This window comes from Ursus maritimus, unplaced genomic scaffold (assembly GCF_017311325.1).
Source record: "Ursus maritimus isolate PB19 unplaced genomic scaffold, ASM1731132v1 scaffold_11, whole genome shotgun sequence".
Taxonomy (NCBI): Eukaryota; Metazoa; Chordata; class Mammalia; order Carnivora; family Ursidae; genus Ursus; species Ursus maritimus.
Window position 1 is genome coordinate 30,044,040 of NW_024423453.1, and position 9,710 is coordinate 30,053,749.

The following is a 9,710-nucleotide window of genomic DNA, read 5'->3' on the forward strand; positions in this document are numbered from 1 at the left end:
CCATGCATACCTAACTCCGAAATACATGTTTTTTCTCCCTAAAGGACTGCATTTTACATAAACAAGTAGATTACTGTTACAGATCTCAGATGTGAAAGGAACCATGATTCTTGGACAGACAGAATTCAAAGCTTAATGTTGGCCTGTTAGTGTAGAACCTGGAAAGGAGATTTACATAATATACAGTCCTATATCAAGCTAAAACCTGCTTTGTGAGATCTGCTGAAGTAACATTCTGGGTAGATATCCCAAATCTATCCAGTCTGGTGTTTTTCTTTAGTAAAATAAGAGTTTTATAGACAAGCCTCTATTCTGTCTAGCTCGTTCTTGGCTGGTGAAAGGATTTAATCAATGAGTCTGGTTTTGATAGTGTTCTTACCTCACCTTGGCAAACTGGAAAATCTAAATTGTTTTAGTTTCTTCACATAGAAGCCTGGTTAGTTACTTTTCTCTGATCCTTGTGACTAAATGCCCACTTTGTGGCTTGGTTCAATAGTGTGATGTAGTTGAAAACATAAGCTTTTAGGTGACAGAACTAGGTTTAACTCCTGGTTCAGGTGCCTTAGGATAATAAGAATTTCTAGTTCATAGTTCTTGGAAGGATTAAGTAACGTATATACTGTATAGGAAGTGATTAGCACAAGGCCTGACACATAGTAAGCATTCATTATAAATACTAGTATTTGCAAAAGGATATTCTTTTCTGTTTGTCAGTATTCGACTTGGTTGTCTTTACTGACTGCAGTACAGTGGGCCAGCATATTCAGGAAATAGTTTATAATCTTTTCCTAGATACTAACAGCTCAGTGTTTTTCCCCCTAGTATTTTACTTCACACTTGTGAGAACTTTACATTGTTTTGTCTTTTCTCACGGTAGAGAAAACCACCTTTAATATATCCATCCTTCGTGATCATTTTTACATTCATGGAAACTTGTACTAGTGTTAGCGAACTTGACAGATTTCTTGCTGTTGCAGTTTATTTAGAAGATGTGAAATTAGGCCAGTCTCAGTGTCCATCCTTCTGTCCATCCAGTAGTTAATGAATGCGTGTTACCCCCAGGAACTGTGCTTCGTATTGGGAATAGATGACATAGTCCTTGCTCTCACATTTTTTACAGGCTAGTAAAGAAGACAGACAAATCAAGAAATGAGTGCAGCCGCAATTTATAAACCCCTAGAGTCAGTACTCGTTTCTTTTTGGATGGACTAGGAAAAGCTTGACAGAATATTCACTAGAGCTTGGAAAGATAAAGACCAGTTTCCTAGACAGACAGTAGGTAGCACGTACCTAAAGTCACAGATACATGGAACATATATCCAGGGACTATGTAAACCAATGAATCTAGGAAATGATGCTAGGGCTCAGATGCAAGTGTGTTAGATGACTTATTAAAAGACTGGACTTGGCTTTGTGTAGACAGAGGCCAGTTATTGAAGAAATAGGGAAGGGTGGGAGAATTCTGCTAGCAATGTAATCATGAGGGTGGGGAGCAAGATTGGAGGCACCAGAACTAATCACAAGACTCAAATTGAGCTAATGAAGAATAGCTATTACTGAGCTTTTACTGTGTGACAGGCAGTGTAGTGAGCACTTGGCATTTGCTAGCTCATTTAATCCTTGAAGAGACCACATGACGTAGGTATTGTTCCCATTTAACAGAAAATTTGAGGATCATAATTTGCTCATGGTCACACGGTTTATAAGTGATAAGAATCTGCATTCAAGCCCAGGTGTGTCTAACTCCAAAGTGCTTGCTTCTGATCAATATAACCTCTGGCAAAAAGTGGTAAGGACAACAACATTAAGTATGGGGAGGAGAGCAAGATACAAGAGATGTTAAGAAGGTGGGACCTAGAACAGCTGACTTGGAGGGGAGAGGTCAGTGCATGGAGAAGTAAAAGTTAACGATGTCCAGGGCTTGGGCATAAAACACTTGTCTTTGACAGTATCATTAAACAGTAAGAGTTGGGAAGAAGAAATTGAGGGAAAAGAGAGGTCTTTTCAGAATGAATTTTAGATGTTTGTAGGACATGTAAGTCCCATAAGATTAATAGGCAGCTAGGCATATGGGTCTGAAATTTAAAAGAGAGGTGACTAGTAGTTTTTGAAAAATTAGCTGTGAGTAGTGTAGCCTGGACAAGACTGCTCAAAAGGGAATAAAGTTGATGACTTGCAATGCCGAGAAAAGTGGGTAGAGGAAGAGAAGCTAGCAAGAGACCAAGAAATGATAGAAAGTTAGGAGAAGTAGAAGATAAAAATATTGGGGAATCTAAATTTTTCAACAATTAGGATCATTGGTCAAAATCAAGATAGAATTCACGTCAGTCAAGGTGGTAGGTAACATTTTAGCAGTTTGAATATCAGATGTTGGCAAGGATGTTGAAAAGCACCATAGGACTCTCAGGTACCGTCTTTGGGAGTATAAATTGGTATAATCATCATGAGGGCAATTTGGCAATATTTATTTGCTAAAATTAGATATATGCATACCCCTATGAACCAGCAATTCCACTAGGATATATATATGCCCTGTAAACGTTCCTACATATTTGCCAGAGAGACATGGAAGAATGTTCATCACAGTATTGTTTATAATAATGAAATTTGGAAATAAAGTGTCTGTGACATAAGAACGGATAAGTTGTGCGATATTCATTTAATGGAATGCTGTACAGTGAATAAGCCAGCAGTAAGTGAATCAAGAATTACCCTCCAAAACAGGGGTGATTTACAAAAAAGCTAAGTTAAATGGCATATTATATTTCTTGTATGTACATTTATTAATGTAAGACCATCTTGTGTGGTTTATGGATATATTCATTTAAAATAAAGGTTAAAAGGGGTGCGTGGCCAGCTCATTCAGTGGAGCATGTGACTCTCGATCTTGGGGTTGTGAGTTTGAGCCTCACGTTGGGTATAGAGATTACTTAAAATCTTTAAAAACAAAATGAAGGTTTAAAAACAGGTTTGGGAATTATTAAGATTCAGGACAGAGGTTCTCCTTATAGGAGGGAAAGGCACATAGGTAGCCTATAATTTTTATTTCTTGAAAAATAGTCTTAAATGTGGCAAAGTGTTAATTAAGATTTGATGTCTTTGTTAATTTGGGGTCTATATAGGTTACTTTTTAAAGTTAAATAAAACAATTTTATTTTTTTACCCCACTAAAAAGATAGATAAAAATGCATCTACAATTGAAACAAAATTTCCTTTATTTGTTTTTAGGGTGGGAGGGGTAGAAGGAAAGGGGGAGAGAATCTGAAGCAGGCTTATGCCCAACACAGAGCCTGACTTGGGGCTCGATCTCACAACCCTGAAATCATAACCTGAGCTGAAATCAAGAGTCTTAACTGACTGAGCCACCCAGATGCCCCAGATTTTGCTTTGGTATTTTTACTGAGTTACCAAGAATGATGAGAAAATGAAGGGAAGATCACCAGGATGTGTGACATAATTTTTCAGGAGGAAAAGTAGCTCCCATAATATCTAAAACATTATTACCCTTTGTAATTACTTATATGTAGGTATTATACCTTCTTTACAGATGAAGATACATGTCTCAGAGATGTTAAATGACTTGGTAAAGAGCACCCAGCTAGTAGTAGTGCGAGCACTGAGTTAGATGTTCAGATTACAGACCTGTAGATGTTAGAACCGGAACTTGAACCCAGGTTTTTTGTTTCAAGGCAAACTAAACTATGTATGGTGCGTTCCTGGGTCCTGCTGTTTTGCCCAGAGAGCAATTAGTGAAGTCTTGTGCTATTTAGAAACTCCCTTAGAAGAAAAAATTGTTGAAATGAAATATGGGTATTTTTCTAAACTATGCATTTGTATGTAGTATCTGTATATCCCCTTTGATATATACAACGTACTTCATGCTGACAGTGCTTTATGTTTCAAACTTCTCTCTTTTTTTTTTTCATAAGCCCCTGTTATGCTGGCGTTTGGATTTCCTTTTGCAGTGAGGAAGTGCATCTTTAAGATGGTAAAGATAAGTGTTTAAGATCACTTACCAATTCCATGAATTAGAACAACCTACCATCCCTGTATCCCTCAAGTGAAATAAAGTGTTCTCCAAAGGAAACCACTCTAGTGGATAAGATGCCAGTAGTAAAGTAGCCAAGAACTGTATGTTATAGATGTATTGATTATCAGAGATTGCCAGGTTTTCTTATCTTTGTACCTGGATCATGTTAACCCTTCAGATCTCAGTTTATTTCATCATTTTCTAGGAGATGTCAACATTCATGTGGGTGGTCTGTCAAATACCCAAGTATCACAGTTCCAAGGCCACTTCGACCCATCCCTTGGCCATACTTCCCACTTTGTTATAGAATAGTTCTGAGTGATTTCAGTACCCTTCTCCCATCCATATTACCCCCAGTATGCCTGATCCAGAATCTCATCAAGAGCTCTATTCCTGTAATATTGCCTTCCAGTTTGTTCTTGGTCCCACTTCCTTCCATATCTGGCCTTGAGCTTTTAATTGGTTACATGAGCTGTTCTCTCACCAGTGCTTTCCATCCCCTTCCATATTTTTCCTTTCCTGGTATCTCTCTCCCAAAGCACATTTCAAGGACAGCGCTATGTTCTGTCTGGCATCAGTGCCCTCAACTCCATCCTTTCTTTCTCCGCTGTCTGTCATCCAACTCACAATTCTGGATCAGTCCTATAATATGCCTGGTCCTATAAGCCGTTCAGCCAAGATACTAGAAATAATCATAAAACCGCCATACTTTCATGATTTCCAAACTCAGTTTAGTAGTTAACACCACAGTGAATGCCTTTGCCTTAGTCAGTGATCTATTTCAAACTGTCTTCATTCTCTTTAATGTCTGTTTTCACTTCCTCCTACTTCACAATAACATCAGTTATTACTTCCTACTTCACAAAAAATAATGAGGCCATATAGTAAAAAACCTCTCCTCTCACAGCTATAAATTTATTTATAACCATTCCCTTACTCCCTTAGTTTCTGAGAAAAGGTATTTTTGTCAAGGCCCACCTTTTCAGTCTCCTTTGGGACCTTGCTCCATCAATTGTCTTTCTCCTTCTCTGCAAGTTCCTTTTCATTCAAATTGCAGTCATGCTCAGATCTGTCAAATATCATGACCCTTCTCTTCTTACCCTTTATTTCCTTCTGGTTTCTGCCCTCCATATCTCCTTTCCATCTTACCTCCAAAGCATTTTGAAAGAGTGACATTCTCTTGAAGTTTATGTCCTCATCTCCCATTCGTTCAACTTGTTCCTTGGCTTCAATTCCCACTACTCTGTGAGACTAGTTTTACTAAGTGGTGAAAGACTTCTAATAGCAAAATCTGAAAACTTTAGAATTTATGTTTATAATAGTTTTCAGTATTGGTAATGTTTTCCCTCATTTTACTCATTTATTATACCTAAAGTTTAATATTGTAATTGGGGTCTAAGGTAAGTGCAGATAGACCCTCTATTCTTGGTTTCAAATTATAATACTTCAGCAAGAAAGAAAGCCTGGCAATTCTCATCCCTTTCCAAAGCCCAGTGTATTTTTCACTTTCTTTGTGAAACATCCCTTGCCATTTTAAGCCACAGTGATGCTCCCTTCCTGGAAATTCAACTACTGTCTTACTACTCACATGAGAACATCTGATTGTGACAGCTCAAATTTGTATTTCGTTCTCGATTTAGCTTTGCTACCAAACTGGGTTTTGCACCTAGCACCATGTATTTTTCTTTCTTACATACCTTACTACTCCGACCATAAGGCCTTGCACAAAGGAAATGCTTGCTGAATATTTATTAAATGAATGAGTTTTATCTCACCTTGAAATTATTATGAACACTTCATATAATTCACACAAACATCTGAATAAATTAGACTGCCAGCTTAAATGTATTAACTTACCATAAGAAAGGTCATCATACAGGGTGACTAATCTACTTTAAACAAGCCATAGGTCAGAAGATGGCTCAGTGAGCCAGATTAAGAGACCAGAAAGTGCTCAAAAAAGATCACCAGTCTTCAATTTGCATTTTGGACTATAGGAGCTTTCCTGCTGGAGCTTAACAGCTGGAAAGTCTTTTTTTTTTTTTTCTTTAAGATTTTATTTATTTATTTGACAGAGAGACAGCCAGAGAGAGAGGGAACACAAGCAGGGGGAGTGGGAGAGGGAGAAGCAGGCTCCAAGCAGAGGAGCCTGATGCGGGGCTAGATCCCATAACGCCGGGATCACGCCCTGAGCGAAAGGCAGACGCTTAACGACTGAGCCACCCAGGCGCCCCAACAGCTGGAAAGTCTTAACAGTTGACATAAGGTTAGAAATTAGATAAGTTGTAAAAGAAAAAGCTCATGCTTTTTAGAATTTGCCACAAAGTCAAGCGTATCATGGGCCATTAAAAATTAAATCAATATGTGAGTACTGCTCTAGGCCAGACATTTAATTGGTAATTCTCCATCCCTACTTGTAGTAGCTGTATGTCATGGGCCATGGATCCTACAACCTAGAGGAAACCCTGTGTTTGCTGAGGAGCAGTATCAGCGGCATATGTGGTGTTTCTGTAGTCTCCAAGGCACCAGTTGTTTTGTTTTTCATTTTGAATTTGGTAGTTGTGAGAGAAATTCGGAGGCTATTGGTTAGGTTCAGTGAAATTTTTAAAACAATTCATGGTTATAGGATCTTTCCAAAACACACATCTTTACTGCTGTTTTCAAGTCCTTACAGACAACTCGAATTCTTCTATTATGTAATAGCCAATGCTTGGAAATGGCGAGAACTGAATTCAAACCTCAAGGACCAGATGAATTATATCCCAGGGTTCTGAAAGAATAATCAATCCAGTAGGACCACCAAGGAGGCAGTGGAAAAGGTAGTCTTCTCAAGGGAAAGCAGTTTTCTGTTTAAAGCCAGGAGATGGGAGGAGTATTTTGTTGCAAGGATGAGAAAATAGGTGAGTTTGTTTCGAATACTCAGGATTTCCATAGGACACAGGGAAAAAGCAAGAAGAGGAAGGGTTTGGGAGGATCGCAGAGCAGAATGGGAGAGGATGGCCACCTGGAGAGTCTTGTATTGGGGAAGTGCTGAGTATGATAGGGAAGTGAGGACTAATGGGCCTTACAAGTCTCAGGAAATTCCTGTGAAGTGATATTTGAGAACTGGCCCAAGCGAAGGCCTAGGAGACATCAATTCTGAGGAAGGGAACAATTGGCAACTAAGTCTGGGGATGCATCTCTTTCCACCCTAGCTGGTGTTAGAGTCATAATGCTACTAGCAACCTTTAATCAAGTTTCTTTCATTTATTCAACATATACTGACTGAGCATCTCTTATGTGCCAGGCATGAGGCTTGATTCTAGGGATGGGGTTACAGTGGTCTGAATGTGTTCCACCCACATTCATATGTTGCAATCCTAATCCCCAAGGCGATAGAATTTGGAAAAGAAGCCTTTGGGAAGTTATTACTCGTGAGAGTAGAGCCCTCATGAATGGGATTAGTGCTCTTACAAAACAGGCCCTGGAGAGAGCTTGCTTACCCTTTCCACCAAAGTGAGGTTACAGTGAGAAGTCTGCAACCCAAAAGAGGGTCCTCACCCACCGCTGGCACCCTGACATTGGACTTCCAGTCAGAACTGTTAGAAATAAATGTCTGTTGTTTACAATCCACCCAGTCTGTGATGTTTTGTTATAGGAGCCCAAATGGACTAAGAAAAAATATAAATATAAGACAATTATGTTTTATGATAGAGGAAGTGCAGGGAGGGTGTAATGGGAATATGAGTAATTGGGGTAGGACACATACCCCTGATTTAGGAAGATCTAGGAATGCTTCATGGAGGGAAAGCTGAATAAGCTGGAACCTAAAGTGTAAGTGTGAAGCAGGCAGATGAGGAGAGGGGGCAAAGAGCAGGTGAAGAGGAAGTAAGATTATTTTAGGCAGAGGACAGCATATGCAAAGTCCCAGAGCAAGAGGGAAAAAAGGCTGAGACATCGAAAGAGGCTTGTTCCTGTCTTATAGGGTTGTCGTGAGATTTAGCTGTGCCTGAACAGAGAAGTGTCCAATAAATACCAGAAATTATTACTGTGCCTAGAGCATAAAACCAAGGGTGAGTGTGAAAAGAAGTGAGAAATAAAGGCTACGTGAATAAGCAGAAACCAAAGTGGAAGTCCTGTAAACCATGATACCAGGCATTTAGACTTAATCCAAGAGTCACTGGTAAACCACTCACAGATGGTAAATAGGAAGGTACATTTCATGCATTTTAGAATGATGGGCCAAGACTAGCAGCAGGGAGACAAGGCAGAAGATTGTTGCAATTGTGGCCTGAATTAGATAGGGGCAGGGATGATGGAGAAACATGGATGGATTTCAAGAGATAATTAGAAGGTAGATATATTAGTTTTCCTAGGACTACATAACAAATGACCACAAACTTGGTGGTAAGAACAGAAGTTTGTTCTTTCACAGTTTTAGAGGCCAGAAGTCTGAAATCAAGGTGTTGATAGGGCTGGCAGTCCCTGGAGCTCTTTGGCCTTTGGCAACATGACTCCGGTATCTCCTTGCATCTTCTCAGGGTCCTGTACAGGGCCTTCTCTCCTGCTTTTGGGTCTCCGTTCTCCCTCTCCTTCCCCCTCCTCTTTCTCATATAAGGATACCAGTCATATGATCTCATCTCGAGATCCTTAATCACATCTATAAAGATCCTATCTGCAAGTAAGTTCACATTCACAGGTACCAGAGGGTTAGAACTTGGACATCTTGGGGGGGGGGGCACAGTTTGAGCCAATATAGAATTAATGGAACCTGATGATTGGCTGGACTGGGAGTGGGGAAGTTGAAGGAGAAACCAAGAGTAAAATCCACGAACACCTGGTTGAGAGTGATGGTACCCATTCACTAAAATAAGTTAACAATGGAGGAAAAATAAGTTTGGAGAAGGAAGATGACATCTTTATTTTAAGGCACTTGTGGAAGTCCCAGTGAGCATCAAGTAAGCACTACGTCATGTAAACTGTGAGCCCAACAGAGGGAGATGGGGGCTGGGCATGCAGATTTGGGTGGTAATTGAAGCTATGGACATGGGAAAGATTGCCGCGGGAGAATGTGTAGAATAAGAAAAACCCAGATCATGGGGCGCCTGGGTAGCGCAGTCGTTAAGCGTCTGCCTTTGGCTCAGGGCATGATCCCGGTGTTCCAGGATCGAGTCCCACATGGGGCTCCTCCGCTGGGAGCCTGCTTCTTCCTTTCCCACTCCCCTTCTGTGTTCCCTCTCTCACTGGCTGTCTCTCTGTCATATAGATAAATAAAATCTTTAAAAAAAAAAACAAAACCCAGATCAGAACCCGAGATACACAGAATTTAAGGGTGGGACAAGAATAATAGCAGGGAAAAACAATGTCTTGAAAAAGCTCAGGGAAGAAAATTAGCAAAGCAGGAATGAGCTGTTTCTAAGGACTTCTGGAGAAACCAGAACGATTGAAAGATGAGGCAATGCAAAGATGGTAAAGAAATATTTCAAAAAGTTTGGCTTTGAAAAGCAGGGGAGAGAGATTGGCGGCTGACTGGTGATGCAATACAGAGGATTTTTTTTTTTCTTCTGAGTTTTATTTAAAATGGGAGAGACTTGTGCCTTCTAGGAAAAGTGTCTGTAGTCAGATTTGAATGTAAAGTCTAAGTCAAGATCATTAAGGAGGCAGAACATACAGGAGACAAATTCAGACAGGAAAAAAAAAA